Genomic DNA, 20,524 nt, shown 5'->3' with positions numbered 1-20,524 from the left:
CTACTCTTATTTGCATTTCCTACTATACTCCCTTTTGGTAGGTTGGATCTAGATAGTGGAGAAGGGGCTATTGATGTGCACGTGTGAGAGGTGCCTACATGTGTTAATGTACCTTTGGGGGTGTAGTCAATGTGTCTACATAATGTGTGTGTAGGTGGATGCAATATATAAATGAGTGGGACGCACAGTGCTTGTGTGTGTGTGCTATTATGTGGGGTGAGTTCATGGTGTGTGTAGTGGGTTGCCCTATAGATGTAGATGGATGCACCATGTGTAGGAAAATACATTGTACATGTAGATAAATGCATGATGCACTATGGAGTGGATAACTGAGTGCACAACGTGTATCTTTGTGCATATATGGATGCATACAAATAAGTGTGTCTCTAAGGCTCCTAGCTTCTATCTCACTTCTTATTCTCCTTCCTGTGCTGCCTAGTAGGTTGGATTTTTTTTGTAGAGAGAGGGTGATGCTCCTTGGTGCACACTTGTGTATGATGTGTCTAGATGTATCAACAGATGCAAAATGTGTGATGAGATTGTACAATGGGTGAATGCATAGTGTAGTGAACCTATTATTGAGAATCAAGCTCAGTGGTATTGACGATAACTCTACTTAGTATAGCTATAGCTAGTTGTTACAAGTCATGTGTATCATAATAATGAGTCAATCAACCAGACTTAACTCATGTTAGAGATTTTTGGTTAGTTTGTGACTTATTTTCATACACTGTACGTGACACTACAAGGATATAGGGGAATAGTGATGGGCAGTTCCGACAAAAATTAGTGGAATCACTATTAGTGTGTCGTTATTAGCATCATAAATTTATGTCACTGTTTGCGTAGCAACGCAAATAGCGATGGTACTCTGACGAAAAAAATGAACCGAAACTCGAATGCGATATTATTTTGCATTGAGCAAAAGAGAGAGTGAACAACATTATGCGTTTGGGAGGGAGAGAGAGAGAAAGAGAGAAAGAGAGAGAAGGAGAGCTTCTCACCGCTGTCGTTGTCGTTCACAAAGAAGAGGAGGAAGTGCACGAAGGGCGAAGAGGAGCCGCCATCACGAAGATGAGCTGTTGTCATGAAGAGGAGACGAAGAATCCATCCACTGGCCTTTGCAGTGAGTGCATTGCTCCCTCTTGGTTTGTTCTTGTTCTTTCTTCTTTTCTTTTGTTTGTTTTTTCTAAGAATAAGGTGCATTGAGGGAGAAAGAGAAGAAATGAGACATGGAGAAGAAGAAAGAAAATTGAAGAAAAAACAAGAGAAAGAGAGAGAGAGAGGGAAGAAACATGAAACATAATAAAGAAAGAGAGAAATAGAGAGAGAGGGAGGGAGGGAGAGAGGACAATGAATGAGAAAACACGAGGGGGTAGAGAAAAACAAAGAGAGGGTTTGTTCTTGTTCTTTAATTCCTTATTTTCTTGTTTGTAGTAGTAGTAGTACACTAGTAGTAGTAGCAGTAGTAGTAGCAGTAGTAGCAGTAGTAGTAGTATGGGTTTTGTCTACTAAAGAAGAGTGCTTTGTGAAGCAAATTATCAAGTCTATCCACAATGTGATGGGTATGATGCGTTCTATTAGATTCGCATTTTCTAAAGACGACCAATTAATAGGGCTAAAATCCAAAGATTGGCATAAGATATGTCAGGTTTGTACTACGAATGGGTGGTAAGTGGCATGCATATTTTGCTATTTGGAGTCTAGTCATTGTTTGTAATGCTTCTTCATTTGTAACAGTTTGTACTACCGATCATGATTACCGGATGGCTTACTCCAGAAATATGCGAGGAGATTTACAAGTTGTCAAATTTAGTGCAATGGATCTTATAGAAGGAGATCAAGACATCCTCTATTTAATCCGCAAGGCGGGGAGCAGTGGAGACGGTCTGTCTCTTTGAGAAGTACCTGTCCACTAGCATGCTCATGATATAAGCCCACCTCCTAAGTGCAACTTGTAGGTCTTATTGATCTAGTTTATGTCAGCACAGAGGATCAGGTAGCTGACATATTCACGAAGGCATTGGGCACAGAGAAGCTGCGCAAGTTCAGAGACCTACTTGGTGTGCAAGAATTGGGATTGAGCTCGAGGGGGAGTGTTGAGATATCGAGCTCCACTCGTGATATGCCAGGGTGACCGTTGTGCATTTATGTCACCGACTTGTCAGTTGCAGATGCGGTTGGTACACCACCCATGAATAATAGCTACATGACAGCTATCCTTATCTACTCTAGTTCGTGGCTCAGTTAGTATGCCACCTTAGTTAGTTGAGTTTGGTTTGAGACCCATATGTAGGGTTCTTCTATTTCTTTGTATGAGAGTTCTTTTGGCTTACACAACTAAGAAGAGGAAAACTGTTTTTAGCCTCCACCCTTGTGTGTATTCCCCCATTGTGCAAGCAAGAAAGCTACAAGTGAGACTTCTTCCTTCTCTCCCACAATCTTGACAGAGAAAGCCATGGATGAAGAAATGGATGCCTTGGAAGCAAATGCTACATGGGAATTGGTACCTTTTCCTAAAGATAAGAATGCAATTGGTTGTAAGTGGGTTTATAAGGTGAAGCACAATGCAAATGGTTCTGTGAACAAATACAAGGCAAGATTAGTAGTCAAGGGGTATGCATAAACATATGGCATTGATTATGAAGAAACATTCAGTCCGGTTGCAAGGATGGAAACTGTAAGAGTAGTCATTGCTATGGCTGCATCAAAGGAATGGTCTTTACATCAGATGGATATAAAGAATGCCTTCTTGCATGGTGATTTGCAAGAAGAGGTATATATGGAGCAGCCACCAGGTTATGTGCATGATGTTCATCCTGAGTTTGTTTGCAAGTTGAAGAAAGCCTTGTATGGCTTGAAGCAAGCACCTAGAGCATGGTCTGACAAGATAGGATAGTATCTTGTCACTATTGGCTTTCAGATTTCCAAGGCAGATTTCTCACTTTATCTGAGAAAAACAAAGAAAGATATTATGCTACTTGTCATTTATGTTGATGATTTGATTATGACAGGTGATAGTGATCAAGATATCCTTCATGTGAAAATGCTATTGAAGCAGAAGTTTGAGATGAAGGATTTGGGAGAGCTGCGTTATTTCTTGGGCATTGAGGTGATTAGATCACCAAGTGGGATACAGCTCTTGCAGAGACAGTATGGATTGGACATGCTGTCCAAATATGGGATGACAGGCTGTAAGCCGATTTCAGTTCCTTTGGAGCAGAATGTGAAGCTGAGCGCAAATGTAGGTGAGCTTCTCGAAGACCCTACTATGTACAGATGCATAGTAAAAAGTTTGATTTATATGACTATTACCAGGCCAGATTTGAGCTATGTTGTTGGATTGGTAAGTCAGTTTACGCAGGCTCCAAGGAAACTGCATTTGGATGCGGCTGGACACATACTCAGGTATGTGAAGTCCACATTGCAGTATTCACTTTTTTATGAGACTGGGGTTCAGATACAGTTGCATGGATACACTGATGCTGATTGGGCTGGTAGTGTTTCTGATAGACAATCTACCAGTGGATATGTGTTCTCTTTTGGGAGTGCTGCAGTCACTTGGAGCAGCAAGAAACTGCCTACAGTTGCCTTGTCAAGCACAGAGGCTGAGTACAGGGGTGCAGCAATGGCTGCATGTGAGGTAGCTTGGTTGCATAAGCTACTTTATGATATGCATCAGCCTACAGATGGGCCAGTTGTCATTTATTGTGACAACATGAGTAGTATACACTTGGCAAATAACCCAGTCTATCATGCTAGAACAAAGCACATTGAGGTGCATTATCACTATGTACGGGAGAGGGTTTTACTAGGTCTTATTGATCTAGTTTATGGTAGCACAGAAGATTAGGTAGCTGACATATTCACAAAGGCATTGGGTGCAGAGAAGCTGCGCAAGTTTACAGACCTACTTGGTGTGCAGGAATTAGGATTGAGCTCGAGGGGAAGTGTTGAGATATCGAGCTCCAGTCGTGATATGCCAGGATGACCGTTGTGCATTTATGTCACCGACTTGTTAGCTGTAGATGCGGTTGGTACACCGCCCATGAATAATAGCTAGATGACAGCTATCCTTATCTACTCTAGTTCGTGGCTCAGTTAGTATGTCACCTTAGTTAGTTGAGTTTGGTTTGAGACCCATATATAGGCTTCTTCTATTTCTATGTATAAGAGTTCTTTTTGGCTCACACAACTAAGAAGAGAAAAATTGTTTTCAGCCTCCACCTGTGTGTGTATTCCCCCATTGTGCAAGCAAGAAAGCTACAAGTGAGACTCCTTCCTTCTCTCCCACAATCTTGACAGTCGAGAGAGAGTGAACAACACTTTCGTTGGAGTCTTCAATACCTGCAATTTGAAAACCTCTCATAAGTGGTCTCTCCCTAGGGGTAGTGCTAGTCTTCTCTATCGTGTACAAGACTAACTTCAATTAGTTTGGGAGACAGGTCAAACTCTAAGCAAGCTGAGAGTATTGCCCTGCACTTGAGAACCGAGACTTTGTATATATTTCGGTGCAGATATTACGTGAGTGCTCATGCATACTTAGATATTACGTAGTTAGAAGATCGCGGGTTGGTTTCTCATAACAATGTGTGGATGAAGCAAAGTTGTCCATGTTGAGAAGAAGTACACATGAAGGTGTATGAGACATCCTTTGCATTGTGATTGCACGACATAGCATAATTGAACACAAGGACACCGCACTTTTGGTAGCTGGGAGCTATTGAACTTGCTTGATGAGGACAATGTACTTTTCATGGCCATTCGTGCGGTGCTTACCACAATTGATTGAAATGGTATTAAGGCACAGTGCAAGAGGGAATCGTGCGAATGGGTCAGGGTGACAAGTCTAACCATAGGCGAGACAAGCTCCCTAGGTATGTCCTGCCCTTGATTTGTCCTGAACAATTGTGGGTGATGCTAAAGGGCTAGGGGACTAGGGACGGAGCCAGCTGACCAAGGTCACTAGACATACCTAATTTGAGGACCCCTAGGTGTTGTGCTGTGATCATGGGTGCTTTGTATCTTTTCGTTCTTTTCTTTTCTTTTTTCCTTTTCCATTTTCTTTTTCATTTCCTTTTCTTGTTCTTTTTTATTTCTTTTTTTTTTGGACTTGCCTGAGTACAACCATTGTAATATGTTGAGGCTATCAGCCTTTCCATGGGTTGAAAAATGTCGAGCTTTGAAGGCTCAGGAAATGGATATTACAGCAATGATTGTGCCCTAGCCTCATTGTTAGAGAACCAGTTGTTGAGATGGGGAGATATGCTTGAGATTTTGCAAACCTCTTTGCGACACGCAATGTTGGTATAATTGAGGTAACAACTGCCGTGAGCCAAATGTAGAGCTTGACCGAGAAAGAGAGTGTAGCCCATGACTATGCTTTGGGCCATGCGATGTGGGTGGTTGGCAAGGGTGATTTTTGCTTCCAGCAGTGTGGCTTTGTCGCGGATCTTTGTGGGGTTGATGGTGTTGTTGCGGTGACTTGGGCATTGAACACTTTCGCACAAAGACCTGCGTCATCCTGCATCCACTTGTCACTTCATGAGAGTACATGCACGGCATATGTCGCAACTATAATAAACCAGTGCAACGCAAGGAGACATCGCTTATCTGAATTCCATGGTGTTGACTTAGATACTTACCACCTGCGCTTGATTAGCTTTTTCTTTTGCGAAAGACGTGAAATATATTAAATGCAAATATGAAAAGTTTGCACAATTGGGGAAAATGTCAGCACTTAACCATTCAAAGACAAAAAGTCATGGCCAGGTAGCATTTGATAAGCCCTTTATACAACATGGGGCTACTCTATTTGTACGAGGTGGGGCCAGTCCGGGTGGTTGGGCGACTGAGGTTCTGTTGGTGTAGGGCTCCTGTGAGGTTGGGTGGGGAAGATGTCGGCTGGGACCCGAATGTAGTCCCTGGCCACAACTATTTCCAGAATGCTTTTAAACAATGCGTCAAATTCATGCTTGTCTCAAGCTGCCCTCTCCTCTTTCGAGCACCTGGTGCTTGAGTGTCTATTGGGGGCCCGCACGACTAGTGTTGCCATGCCCTGTGTGCTCCCTTGAGCTCTCGTCCTCTTGGCTTGGGGGGTTTTCGGCCTAAGTCTTGGGCGATGTTGTTTAGGGCCTCGTTTCTTTGCGTGACTTTTAAGGGTAGGTACTAGCATCCTGGCGAAGAAGCTTGTGCTGCATGCTCCCTTTGACGGTATATAGCATCCTTGCAAGCCAGCTGCATTGGTCGCTCCATGTTGACTACCATAGGGGGACCTACAAAATGTGAACCAAGGATTAGGCCTTGAGGCAGGATAAAACTATCGCATGGAAGGGATTATACAGTGGGTTATCAAGCGCATATGATGAGGAGGGGAGAGGTGAGGCATGCAGTGTTTGTTGTAGAGGGATGGCCCCTATGATGATGTTTGTTTTATCTCCAGCCATTAGCAGATCTTGGCTTATGCTAAGTTGCGTGGACTGGTTGTCATGGAGTGGAGCAAGGCTCATCCCTGGAAGGATAGACCGAAAAAGGGGAAATGTGTATAGAAGGGGACGGTGCCCCATCTACACCATTAGAGATGTTGGTCAAAGCTTCATATGGTGATAATGAAGATTGCATGCCCTCCTCTTGGAGGCGGGAATGGTCACACGACTTCTCAATGTGTGGTGAGAGGAGGACCTGAGGAGCTCAGCCTATCAAATCCAACTCTTTTCCTTACGCTTGACGATCATTGCTTGTGTGTGTTGATCTTATCTATACAGGGTCACAAAAGTCATTGTTTATTTATATACATATTTACAAATCCATGTCACTTCACGAGGATAAAAACCAATTGTAGAACTCCGGATTGTACCACAGTGTGGCACATGCATTCAATACTCGTGGTAGCCTTCTTAATAACATCAGGTATTTTGTAATGTCAAGTATCATGGTACCTTGTCCGAGTCTACTTACAACATGTAGCTCCTCCTCAGTGAGAACCTTATAAGCCAAAGAGTTTTCTTGGCTAGTTCCAACTAAGTCCATACCTCGAATGGCAGTCAGCACTCGAAAGGAAGTTGGTGCCACATAGGTTGGGTCTCTTTGAGACCACTATTTGGCCAATCGCTCCTCTGAACTATCATGATCTAGGCTCCTAGTTCGGCCATTGCAACACGGTTTTTAAACCAACGTTGTTCAAATTGACTTCGACCCTCTAATTTTCGCTTTAGTTGCTCTATCTCTAAGAGATTTGGTTGGCAGAGCACATCACTGAATGTTACAGTTAAGTGTGGTTCCTTGGCTTCCTCGTCAGAGGTGAGTCGCATGCGTTCATGCAGGAGCCTGTCATAGTGCTCGTCGATATGTTCTTGCTCTTCCCAAGATAGGGAAAATGGCAAGTATTCTCCAAGCTACTCCTTGGGGAATGTGCCCATGTCCACAAGGATGTAGACATGTGCAAACACCTTGAGCTTAGCATCCAACTCAGTTAAGGATTCTGCGACACTTCTATGTTCAACGAGGGCTTGCTTGGTTGCTATCTCATGCAAGGTTCTAGGAGCTTGCTTAGGCTTTAGCATAGCTGGGGGCTCAAGCCTAAATGAGCAAGATTGGTCAACACTAGGATTTCTTATGCTATCGGGGTTTCCATGTTTCTCCTAAGGCTTTGTTATTGCATCATGGTTCTCCTTGGATGTGACCGGTATAAATTTATCACCCTATTGTGGCAACATTGTATCCACTCTTGATTGGTCAATGCGAGTTCTATTGTCAGTGGATTGAGTGTTGAAAGCAACCATTGATGGTAACGACTGCTTTGATTTTTTAGAGCACACGGATGTGTTTGAGGTTTCACCACTATTAGGAGAGACATCAATGGGTTCATTGGTGGATGTACTCAATGCTTTATTCCTCAGCTCTCTAGCGATCTTGGTCTCAATGTTCTTGGGGTCCACAACCACCTGTAACTGTTGTTGTTTTCGTTGTTTTCTCCTCTTTTTCTTGGTCAATGAAGGTGCATCTCTCAATGACTCAGGAGCCTGGACTAGGTCAACCATTGATGTGCTTGGTTGGGCCTCAGTATTCTCTTTCTCTAGTGTGTCCTCATGGGACATAGTCGTGGCCTGCTGAATAGCCTCGCTAGGTTGTGAGGGTACAACTGCCTCTCTTTTTGGAGAGTCTAGCTCTTCAACCAATTCCCTTATGTTTAACTCCTCCAGCCTAGGCTTTAAGTAATTTGGAAGTGCTGGAGTTGTCAAGGATGCTGGTTGTGGCACCTCCTCCACAGGTGAATTGCTAAGGACACATTCCGCAAGGGGCATTCTCACGCCCAAGGGTTGTGACTACTGTGATCCCTAGTTGAAAGTAGTAGCAGCTATTTCAGTGGATTGGCTACTGTTAGTAGATTGTAGTGTCAAGTCCCTAGGTCGATTGGAAGTGGTCGTGTCTTTTGTTGCCCTTAGAGCATTCATTTGTGTAGATCGAGCATCAATTGAGCTAGCCACGGTGGATTGCACATGCATATCCTTAGGTTGAGAGCTAAGGGTGGTGTCATGTCCTGCCTCTTGGATATTTGGAAGCTCAGATGTAGGTAGAGATTGGGATTGAGTAGCTGCACTTTTGACGACTGTTGTGCTTCCTGTGTCTGTTTAGGGAAAGAGGGTGTAGGAGACTTGGGACTCCTAAGTGGCTTTGACACTGGCTGGGAGATTTGCTCGTGGCTGTTAGATGATTTTGCTATTTGCTTTGTTGAGCATTTAACCTTGCCATGAGCAATGTTGTGCCTATGATGCATGTTATCCTCTTGGGAAATCAAAAGCTTTTTGGGCACTAATGGCTTTTGCATATTCTCAAGGATTACATCTGATATCTGCTTGTCAAGCACGCTAGGCTGAGGATCTACCCTTTGAGTGGTCCCGTTTGGTTTCTTGATTTCGATCGTGAGGGGCTCGGTCACTCCATTGTTTTTGACTCAAGACTTGGGTTTTTGTTTAGATCTCCTCCTATGCTTCTTTGCTCTTGATACGATCTGGCCTTTAATCGACAGAGGAGGTTTAACAGGGGGTTTTGGTACCCAAATCCATCGGTTACCTGCATAATACCCTTGAGCACATAGCAACTCTTTGGATATCTATCGCGGTGTTGTGCTGACCCTCCATCGATGCCTTCATCTATAAGGCTTGGGCTTTTTTTTGGGTCTTCTACGGTATTTGTAAGTCCAAAGCCTATCCTTGTCATTGTCTCTTGACCTTCTTGTTTCAGGCATGGCCTCACTCACTGGTTCTCGTCGTTCGACCTGTGCTTTTATCAACTCTTCAAACAAGTCCTTACTCTTATTAGTAGGCTTGACTGTTATGTCAGCACCTTCCTTGCCTTTCCCTCGAGGTTCGATGAGGTCACCCTTGCTAAAGGTTGTGACTATCCTCACACCTGGTAGTGTCAGGTGTATCCTCCGTGGTACATAGTCGGCCTCACACTTGGTCGCCCTTTTGAAGGGTCTTCCTAGGAGGGTTTCCTTCCTGTAATTAGCACTATTTGGAGGAACATGAAATAGGATAGAAAAGCTTTCAGTTTCAATTGTCGCAAGGATTTTGCACTTCCCTATGAGTACTTGTGGGTGTCCCCCGTAAGGGCTAAGAGTTGCATTAGTTAGTGTGAGCTCTGGTTGGCCTAGTAGGGTCCATGCTTCATAGGTCAAGATATTGAAATCTGCTCCTTCATCGATCAGAGCATCGACAGTATGTTCTCTTTTCGCGGTGAGTTTGACCCTAAGATAAGCAGGTGGTACTATGTCTTCATCTTTAGGGTCTTGGCTTGTAAATTTAAGCCTTTTGACAAATGTCCTTGAGTCCCCAACTGCATGACCAGATGTGGAAACTCCACTGCTGTCTTGGATCGTTAGTGCAGTGCTATTCAAGGAGCATCTATCATCAAGACTGTCATATCTAGTCATTCTCACTATTGTAGCTTGATGTTTTTGCTTTCTGCTTTGACTAGATGCAGTCCAAATGCAACACGTATGTGTTTTTGTAGTGTGGCCCTTTTGCCTTTGTTGGCTAGATGGGCCCATTGAGGTTCTAGGGTCTCTGTTTGTCTCTGTTCGGGTACGAGCTTTTGGTTGCTCTTTTGCAAGTGAGAATCCATGCTCATGTAGAGCCATTACTACACTAGGGTCTATTTTGGAGGACCTATCACGGCACGCGTTTTCTCTCCAACCTACTTGGGGGAGGTGTGAAGGGGGCAGAGCCCCTTCTGCGGGGATCCGGGGGGGGGGGGGGGCCGACCCGCAAGGCCATTACGGTAAATGCCATACATGATTTGAAAGAGTGTTTATAGCCAAATTTTGAACTACTTGCTCTAAGTTTCAGCCTAATGATCGATCTATGATATGGTTTCGGCTCTATATGGTCTGTCAGTGAGTTCAGGGTCTACAGGTTAAATTTGAAAAAAAAATCTGAATTCAGCCCAACATGTCTGAATTTCAGGGGCCGAGTGTCTGATTCGGACCGTTCAAGGGTCGAGTGGAAAGAGCCGAATGTAATTGGTCCGAATGTCAAATTCGGCTAGTTCGAGTCTGGTTGTCCGCGGGCCGAGTTGGCCGAGGGCCAAGTCAGGTGGGCTGAGTCAAGTGGGCCGAGTCCAATGGACCGAGGCCAAATTTCAAAGTTGGTCCAAATGTCAAATTCGGACGGGCCGAGCGGTGGGTGTCTGAGTCAAGTGGTCCAAGTGGGCTGAGGGCCGGATGGCCGAGTGGTCCAAGGGCCGATTCTGGGACTTGGCCCAGAATCGCTGTCACTCGAACACGCCGAGTGCGGTGCTTTTTTCGTCGGCCTTCACAACATTCGTCGCGCCAAGCATTGGAGGCCTTCTGACTGGTCGAGCAGATCCAGATCCAACCTACTCATGTAGGGGAAGGTGTAGAATTACCTAGGCTAGGCAAATAACTCCCGATGGCCAGATCAAAGCGAATCTATGCGTTGAAGCTTTCTCCCTCTCTCCTGCTCTCTTTCTCTCTTGAAACCCTACAATGCACAATGTGACCTTTCTTGCCACTCCTGGCCCCTTATCACCCTGCCCAAGCATGTACTCACCTTAGTCTTGCCTCCCTTACTAGCATTTAACCCAAATTTTCATTTTTAGCCCTTCTTTTCCCTATTTCAGCTTGTTACACAGCAACAAAAAACCCTATTGTTTGCTCCTATCCTTCCTACATGCAAAAAAAAAAATCATAAGAAAAATACCTACACTACTCCATCATACTTTCCCAAGTCCAAAACAACAAAAACCTACTTGCTAAGGAGATCGAATACCTCTTCAAACTCCCTCGCTTCCTACCTATCTATCTCAAGCACCGGTTCGAGGAAAACCCTACTTCAATGCTCAATTCGAACCGTGCAAGCGCTCAAGGCTTGAATCCGTTGGTCCCGGCAACAGAACCAAAATGTGGGAGCTTTCACTCAACTGCAAAGACCTACGGACTGCTTATTGTTTCAAGCATTCCAAGCCGAGTACTAATGGCTACCTCTCACATAGCCGATGCGCCATCCATATCTACGGGTGTAGTGAGCTTACCTCCATGCCGATCAAGTTACCTCCTCTCCCACGCACTCTGGTAGCTCCATGATCAAGTGCAAGCTTCAAGCAAGCTCCATCCTCAAGCTCCACTCTCCAAGCTCCATAGCCACGAGCAAGACAAGAGAAGAGAAGAGAAGAGAAGAAGAGAGGGGAAGATGGAGAGCTTCTCCTCCCTGGTACCTTACCCTCACACACTCACTCCCTCACACTCTCACACTCCCTCTCTCAAGCACAAGCTCAAGCAAGTAAGCAAGCAAGCAAGCAAGCAAGAAGAAGAAGAAGAAGAAGAAGAAGAAGAAGAAGAAGAAGAAGAAGAAGAAGAAGAAGAAGAAGAAGAAGAAGAAGAAGAAAAAGAGGAGGAGACCCACTTTTGGCCACACACAAGAATGAGCCTCTCATTCACTTTTCAACTTTATATACAAAACCCTAAATCCCTTTTGGACGGTCATCCCCTTATCCCCTTTTTTACATGGCCGGCCGTGGCCTAGGCCCTTTCCCCATTGTCCTTCTATCTTCCTAGCTTCCTTTTCACTTCTCGTCTACATTTATAAATTGCACGGGTGAGAGCCCGGTACTCCTTAAATTAAATCATGATGCGCTTGCGCTCTTTTACAAAAGTATTGACTTGTGCTTTTCCTCGTGCGCCTTTTTTCCTTATTTAGGAATTTTCTATGCTTCTTGTGTTATGTGTTGCATCATTACATAGATGTAGGGTTTTATTTCTTGTCATTTTCGATGTATAAAGCAATAAAAATACACCAAAACATATAAAAAAGGGTGAGATGAGGCTATAACTTATGCCTCAACCTTGCTAATCATGCACGGACATTAACACAAATTTTTCCCATTTTTCGAAGCACAAAAACCTATTTCTCTCCATTTTTCTTTATTTTTTCTATTTATTTATAAAGAAAATAGAACATTTACTAGTTTTTTTGGTTTCTTTGATTATGAAAATTGATAATTACTCATTTCCCACATTTCATCACATATGCATCTTTTTTATCAAACCCGAAATGACAAAAACCGCATTTTCTTTGTAAAATACGTTTTTTTCGGGGTTTAGAAAATTATTTTCAGCATTATGGCATTATGTATTCTAATTTTTCTCACATAGACTCATCAAGAATACATCAAAAAACATTCCTACCAATTTTCATATGATATGAACATCATTTGACCAATAAAATATTAAAAAATAGTCATTTTCCTTCATGAAAGAGAGTTACCGGTTTTTTTCTTATTGTGGGTTTTTAAAAATCTGATTCGGGACAACAAAACAATCCAACATTGATGCTCAACCCTTCTCCAATCATCCATTTTAAGCCCCACTCGATTTGGAAGCAATCCGGTATCACGCCGGACGAGCATTCATCAATCGCGCTTCTTCCACATGAATTGCCTCTTAGGGGAGAGAGAGGGAGGAGAGAGAAAGACTAAAATAGGATCTTTCAATCCAGGCAGCCATTGGAGGAGCGAATGGCGGTGACGGAGAGTGCAAGAAGAGTGTAGATCACTGATGTAATTAGTTTGTAGGGTTGGCCTTTGTCCCCTTGTCAACTGCCTCCATTTTTTTTTCCATGTCAAATCCCCCTCCCCCCCCCCCTTCGGTTCAAATTTTTGGGGTCCCAAAGGGCCCCCCAAGGGTCACACCCTTTTAATTCTCATTGTTGGCTTTCTTTTCCGGCCTATCTCCCGCGTTTGTCGCCCCATTTGAGGTCTGTAAATTTCTGGCAGTCCATCTTAGGGTCCCGCACTGGTGGCATCTCCTGAAGTCTCATTCGACATCCAAAGAAATTATGGACATTACCCAGCCATCACTTGGTGGGTCTTTAAAGCACTTTTGGCACCCGTCGGGGCGGTTGCTTGCTGCTTAAAATCGACCCAATTGCCTATGCCGCCTTCGACAGAGTTTATTTTTCCCTTGAAATCTGGATTTTTTGGCAATTTTTGAGCACCTTCCAGAGGGAAAAATCCATCGCTCGCATTTTTCATATTTTGGTATTTTGCATATTTTTATAATCAATCTCCAATTCGATTTAATTAGGAAGAAAGCAAGCCAGTGGTTATGTACAATGAAGATGATTAGATTGGTGATCAAGAAGATCAATTTTGGATTCCAAAAGATGATGTTGTTCTCAATGATAAGCTTGTGGACTAAGGTTGTTGCAATGAAGATGTCATTGTGCATAGTTTTTTTGGTTCTCTTATTGATTGCCAAGGAAGATAATGCAGCTAGTAAGTTGGATTTCAATTAAGGAACTTTTCTGGAACTTGAAGAAGTGCCACTACTTGTGCAAAGTGCACCATCTTTGGATGTATTTGTTCAAGATACTGATGTTTCCAACATGAAAAATAATATTTCAGGCCATTGCATTGCTTGATCTAAAAACAAGTCAGTGTTCCGCTCCCAGAATTGAGGAATTGCAAGATTAGCACTGTAATCCCTTGGCAAGAAGAGCAAGATTGCAAGATTTGCACAACATTTACTTTGTAAGAGTTGGTTGAATATGAAGCATTGTAGAATGCAGTCAAAGAGCAAGATTGCAAGATTTGCACAACATTTACTTTGTAAGAGTTGGTTGAATATGAAGCATTGTAGAATGCATTTGCATGGTTTTTCTAAAGTTTCCCATGAGGTACACTCTATGCTTCAATCTCCAACTGGGATGATTCATTGGTTTTTTGTTGAGCCTGAAAAGGAGAGAAATGTAGCCAATGTTGTAGCAATTGAAGCTTTGTTTGTTATTAATCAGCTTCAAGAGGAGAAATCATTACTACAACAGGAGGTTTCTCAACTGAGGAATGTAATGGATTTCCAAGTTTCTCATGTTTTTGAAGTCATTAATGCTCTTGAGGAAGTTGTTCTACAGAAGGATAATGAAATTGTTGATTTGCATACATAGTTGGTATTTTCTCCTAATTCAAGTCAAGATGTTATTCTTGAGGATATCTATGCATTGAATAATTAGGTTGTTGATATTTTTATTCAAGTTGCTATTTCTGAAGTCTTTGAGGACTCTGATCAGTCTATCATTAAAGTTGCAGTATCTGAAAGTATACAACAACCTCAAAAATAGCAAATATGACAACCACATGATGATTACTGGTTCCAAGTACTTGAAAATCAACTGTTACAAGTTGTTGTGGATTATCTTACATATCTCTTTCAGGATGCAATGTCTTATTCAAGATCCAAATTGGGTGGCACATTGCCATACATTTATTATGATGAAAATGCTAGAGCATCATTGATATTTTTTCAAGTCAATGCAATTATTATTTGCATTTGGAGCAGTAATCTACTTATTCTGTTATGGTTCTATATCTTCATTCTCTATGATATGCTATGGATGTCATTGTATATGATGACTTCTTAGCCCTTGCATATTTCATTGAAATGGTTGTACTATATAACTATGGTTCATTACCTGTCAGCAGTTTTGCAGATACTTTCACTCTGGCTATAATGCAAGGCGACATTGTTCAAGTTGATTATGACGAGCCATAGAAGGATTCCTAGGTTCAGCCAGTAGTTGGAATCAATTTTATGCAAGTCACTGCTACATTGCTTCATGCAACAGTAGTGTGGAATTCTATGGATATTATGGTTTTTTTGTCAGTTTTATGAAATAAATAGTTATTAGACTTTGACAATATCTCATTATACTTATGTTGGTGATATTTTAGTGCTAACAATCGTATTTGTTTGTCTTTAATGGACAAAGCATATGTCATTCATATTACAGGAGACTACAATCTTGATGAAGGTGATTGTAACCTTGTTGTGAGAGACAGGGTTATTGCAGCAAAAAATAAGGTTACTACTGTAGGAAATAGGGTTACTACTCCAAGTAGCAATTTTACCATTGTTAGTAAACAATAACTCCCTGTAGCAACATTGTTACCCCATGCAACAGCACAATTACCCCATAGAGCAGGCAGTGCAGTTTTGCCTCATAGAGCAAGTAGTGCAGTTTTGCCTCATAGAGAAGTTTATGATTTTCTTACTCTTTCTCAATCTTATGCAGTTTTACAGCATTCCTTTGTGTCTGAGAATATGGAAGCATTGATACATGATAAAGACATGGTGCAAGAGAAGTTTGATGGTCTACAGACTGAGTACCATAGAATTGTGGATATGCTTGATGGATTGCAACATGCTAAGCAGCTTCATACTGCTGAAAATTGGCTTGCACATGTTGATGATGTGGTTAGGGCTGATATTAGTGATGTTTTGCATGATCTTAATCAGCAGGTTAAGATTAGGATCTTACAGCTAACAGGATTCATGATATGGCTATTTTACCTCTTGGATCACCTGAACAGTGTGACCAAGAGTAGTCTATTATGGACTGCCATGATGCTCATGAGCATTCTAGTTCATGAGTTACTTTGATGTACCACTATCAGATCTATTTCTTTGTTTGTCCATCATACTTATTTCATACTTGATATGTATGCCTCTATGCGATGCCTTTATGTTTTGTTTTGACTGTCTCTTGAGGGGATTATGCAACCATTTTAGAAGGCTATAAGTATCCTTTTGGAGAGGCTCTTCTTATGGTTTTTCTTTGTGGCTTACTTCATGGTGCAAGGCTATGGGTAAGGTATAATTTTTCTCATTATATATGTTAGGTTTTGGATAAGGCATTTAACACCATGATTCATGCAAGGGTCGGGTTGTGCCAAGTGTTAGCCATGGTCATGGTTTCACACTTTATGGATCATGTATTATACCCTTAGCATGGTTGGGCCTTAGCTATGTTAGTCTTGTGTGTGAGGTAGCCCCTATTTGTCTTATGAAGTTTAGTGCCTCATGAAGTGTAGTTTTGAGGTAGTTAGAAAATGTGACTTGAAGAGTCATTTCTGTATGTCATTTTCGTGGATCTAATCATTTGTGATGTCTATGCTTGATGTATGTTGGATTTATATGATTATAGAGAGGATCTGGCAATTGACACCATCATCTATTGTGTCTTTCTTTTATTTGCAGCATGTTCTGTGTGATTAACTTCTTATTGTCTGATTTGTAGTACTGAAGTTACTGTGTCCATATCTCTATGTGGTTAGTTTCTATGGGTTTTGGTTATGAGATTTGTAGCAAAGCAGTTTTTGGGTCTTGGTCGTCAAGTGAAAGCTCCCACAATGAACTCCATAAACCTCTTAAGATGTATTAAGAAAATCTACAGATGCAATGGCTAACTCTTCCACTACTACATGATCTTCTAAGACATATGTGGCTATCTCAATATTAGACTGCAACTTACATCCCAGCTATTTGACCTCTTGCTTACTATCTTGTTTTTGCTCTTGCCCAACCTCTTCCATAACATGCTTGGGAGGTGGCTAATTTGTAGCTTTAGGCTGATCTACACTTTTTCTTGTCACTCTCTTAGATATCCTTGCATTATCTTCATCTCTCTTTTATTTCTCTTCCACAAGTACATTCATGTTTTGCACTTTTGCTAAATATGCATCCATTGAATAATATGCATCTACCGGTGATTCCCAGCTAGATATGTCACAAATGTCTTGCCATGTATGATACATTTCACTATCAATAACTTTTCTCTTTTCAATTGTATGCAAAACATGTGTTCATATTGCAGCCTTTGGACCACCCAACCATCACCTAGCTAGGCATTCTATCCAACTATAGAATAAAAGTAGCAGCATGTACATCCACATAACCTTGTGCATGGATCTTGCCATCTCTCCAAAAGATGAGCTGTCGTGCCAAGGCCTCTTGATAAGCAACACAATCCTTCCTTTCATGCCACAAATTATCATTCCACATACACCTTTTTCCTAGTTTAGGGGCTTCTCCCCTTTCCTCTTGTCCTTTTTCATCCAAAATTTCAACCTTCAACTAAAGATCTTGCATGCCTTTAACCAGTTCATCCAATACATCTTCCCTAACAATGGAAACAACAGGTGCAACCATAGGGTTAGCCACATAAGTGGGTAGCTTATTGGATACATTTTGCCAATAACAATGGGCAAGCTAGATACATGTAATCCTTCCCTTCTTCTATGATTTTTCACCAATGAAATAAGAGTTTTCTTAATATGCCTCCACTTTGTTTTAAGCCTTATCTCTGTAGTCTGATCTTCTAACAAATCATCAAGCTTCTCTTGAAGTTCAAGATCTCATGTTTGTAGAAACAATTCAATTTTCTAACTTGCAAGAGCTTGTTGTTTTGCAAGATCTAACTACTCAAACTGACTTTCAAATTCTCTTAATAACAATGTAGCCACAAACCCTTATTGGGTTTTAGAACCCACTCTTGAAAATTCTTGCATGTAATCAAACTGGTGTCTTCAATGTAAAATTCTTCCTTGAGTGTCTTCTTGAAAGCTATCTAGTTAGCATTGTGCATGTACAATTCAGTAACTTGGGCTTTCAATTCACGTACAGTGACTCGTACAAAGTATTGGTTCCATGCAAGTTCACCCCAAAGAACTCCATCTTTTGAGCATAGGTATGCCAAATATACAAATACATTCTTACCATTAAACAACTTCAGCTCACACTCTACTACTTGCAAAGCATTCATCACAATAGTTTCTGTGCATCACCTATTATTGTTGTTGTACTTGCATAAGCATGTTCATATTCTACAGTAATTGCTGCAAAACATCACTAGAAATTGTGCTTAAAGGTTCTCCCATAATGTCTTTCCTTCCAATGACCTTTCACATTGGGTTCACCAATGTTAGACGGGAAAGGTCGTATCCATTGAAGATTAGAGAGAGAAGGAAGTAGAGAAGAAAAAGAATAGACAAGAGGTACACAAGATAAAGACAAAGCACAATGAATCAAATCACTATGTATTGACAAATTCTGAGAAGATAAACTAAATCCTTAGTGGGAACTACTTGGAAGCAATCTCCAAACATTAGATCTCCTGGAGCTACCTGGTAGACAAAAAACGCACACAAAAAACTAACTTCATCTCTACTTCTTAGACGACAAATCAAATGGTTCCATTGTCTCTGAAAGGGGGTAAAACCTCAAGACACCTCCCACACCTGGTCAGAATTCTTCGAGATCACTCCTTCTCCCTATTCTTCGGAGTGCTGTTTACTACCTCAAAATTGTGATCACACGACACACGAATTCGTAAGTCCTTTTCACATGAGATCTCCCAAAATTGGCTAAAAAGCCACTTACTTTTTTGCATATCACTCTATTCTAGAAATGTTCTATAGTTTTTAAGGATATTTACAAGAAATAATATCCAAGATATCAAAAATAGGCTAAACTTGTCCAAAGATCTTGTATTTTGGAACTATCCATACTCTAGACACTAATACTAATGACTAATATGTTACAAAATCATTGCTAAAGCCATAGGCTTATAGATCAAGTATTTGATGCCTAGAATTATTCACCAAGTTTAGCATGGATTCCTTCACTGGAGACACATGCATGATGCAATATTGAACTTGGTACTTGTAGAGGATTTGGCTTTGGATTTTGACAAGAAATTTGTCCTTATCAATAGGGATATGGATAAATTGTATGATCTTTCAAGTGGTACTTCATCACTGTCACAATAGAGTGTTCCTTCCAATCACAAAGGTCAATGAGATAGGGATGTCCCTTGGTGTCCCTTCTATTTGCAATTGTGTCAAACCCACTCCTATGCTTAATTGACTTGAAGGTACAAAGTAGAGTGTTGAAAGGGCCCTGAGTACCAAATAGATCTGTCTTTTGTGCTCAAAATTTTGTAGATGATAGCTCCAACATACTCAAAGCATAGCACAACATTGACATTTTGCTTAATATCTACAATGTTCTTTGTATAGTTTCAAGTTCATAGATTAGCATCAAGAATGTTGAGATGCTACATATCTCAATTGTTCAAGGAAAGGAAAAACTTAAGTGATGTGGCTTCAAGATGATAAAAGTTGGCAAAGATTCAAGTATTTGGGGTTGCCTATGGATATTTGTGCTATTGAGAAGCAAAATTTGATTGATGGAGAGCTAACTATAATGTTGAAGGTAACATATAGCTTAAGTGGCAAGATTGTGATCTATTACAAAATCATTGCACTAACAACAACCTTTGTCTTTGTAGTTAACCCATTCACCTAATTATGTTGGGATAGAACTAAAAAAGGGAGGGTAGAGCCATCCTTGAGAGCTATGCCATTAAGCATAACTAGCATGCAATCACTTTTGGGAGCAATTGTGTTATATGGAAAATGGGTTCTATAGAGTGGATCTCATGAAGGAGAAGGTAGATAGGTTAGCCTTCAAACTCACCTTTAGACTTGACCAAGAATGGCCATGGATAGTAATCATGATCTACTAAATGGAGCATGCAATGGCTGAAAAATGCAACCATGGCTTATTGGATGGAGCATGCAATGGTTGTATTTGAACTAGTAGGATGTAATGTGTGCTGACATGTAGCTCAAAATAAAACAATCCTCACCAGTAAACACCCTACTTAGAAGTTACAAGGGGACTTTGAAATCATTGAAATGGATAGATCACTAAGCAATGTATGGTGATTCCTTTCTCACACAATATATCTTACTCTATCCATGTGCCTACAAAAAAGGGATTGTACTAGCCTATGCACACTGGAAGAAGTCAAAAGATTTGGAAAAAAAAGGAGTTGTTAGGTGGAGGGATGTTTGGGACCTTGGCAGTAAGGGTTAGAGGAAAGAAATTATCGAAATAGCTAGGGAACACTATTTAAATAGAAGGGAGGTGGAGTGGATATAGAAGACACTAGAATCAACTAAGGGGAGTTGGCTAACTTCTTGAGTAGTCAAGTCTAACTCAATACTTAAGTCATTAGAGATAGGAAGGGATAAAAAAGTAATGTTGGAAAAGGGGAAAAAATACTTTGACATTAGGAAGGTTGATTTCTATGCCAAGATGAAGAGTGGAAAACTCAATTCCCAAAAGAGCATTGGAAAATTTGGAGATGCAAAGAAAATAGGGTAT

Source organism: Lygodium microphyllum, unplaced genomic scaffold (genome assembly GCF_053477565.2).
Source record: "Lygodium microphyllum isolate KBCC unplaced genomic scaffold, Lygodium_microphyllum_v1.1.10 scaffold_31, whole genome shotgun sequence".
NCBI classification, from domain to species: domain Eukaryota; kingdom Viridiplantae; phylum Streptophyta; class Polypodiopsida; order Schizaeales; family Lygodiaceae; genus Lygodium; species Lygodium microphyllum.
Note: the sequence above shows the minus strand (reverse complement) of the source record.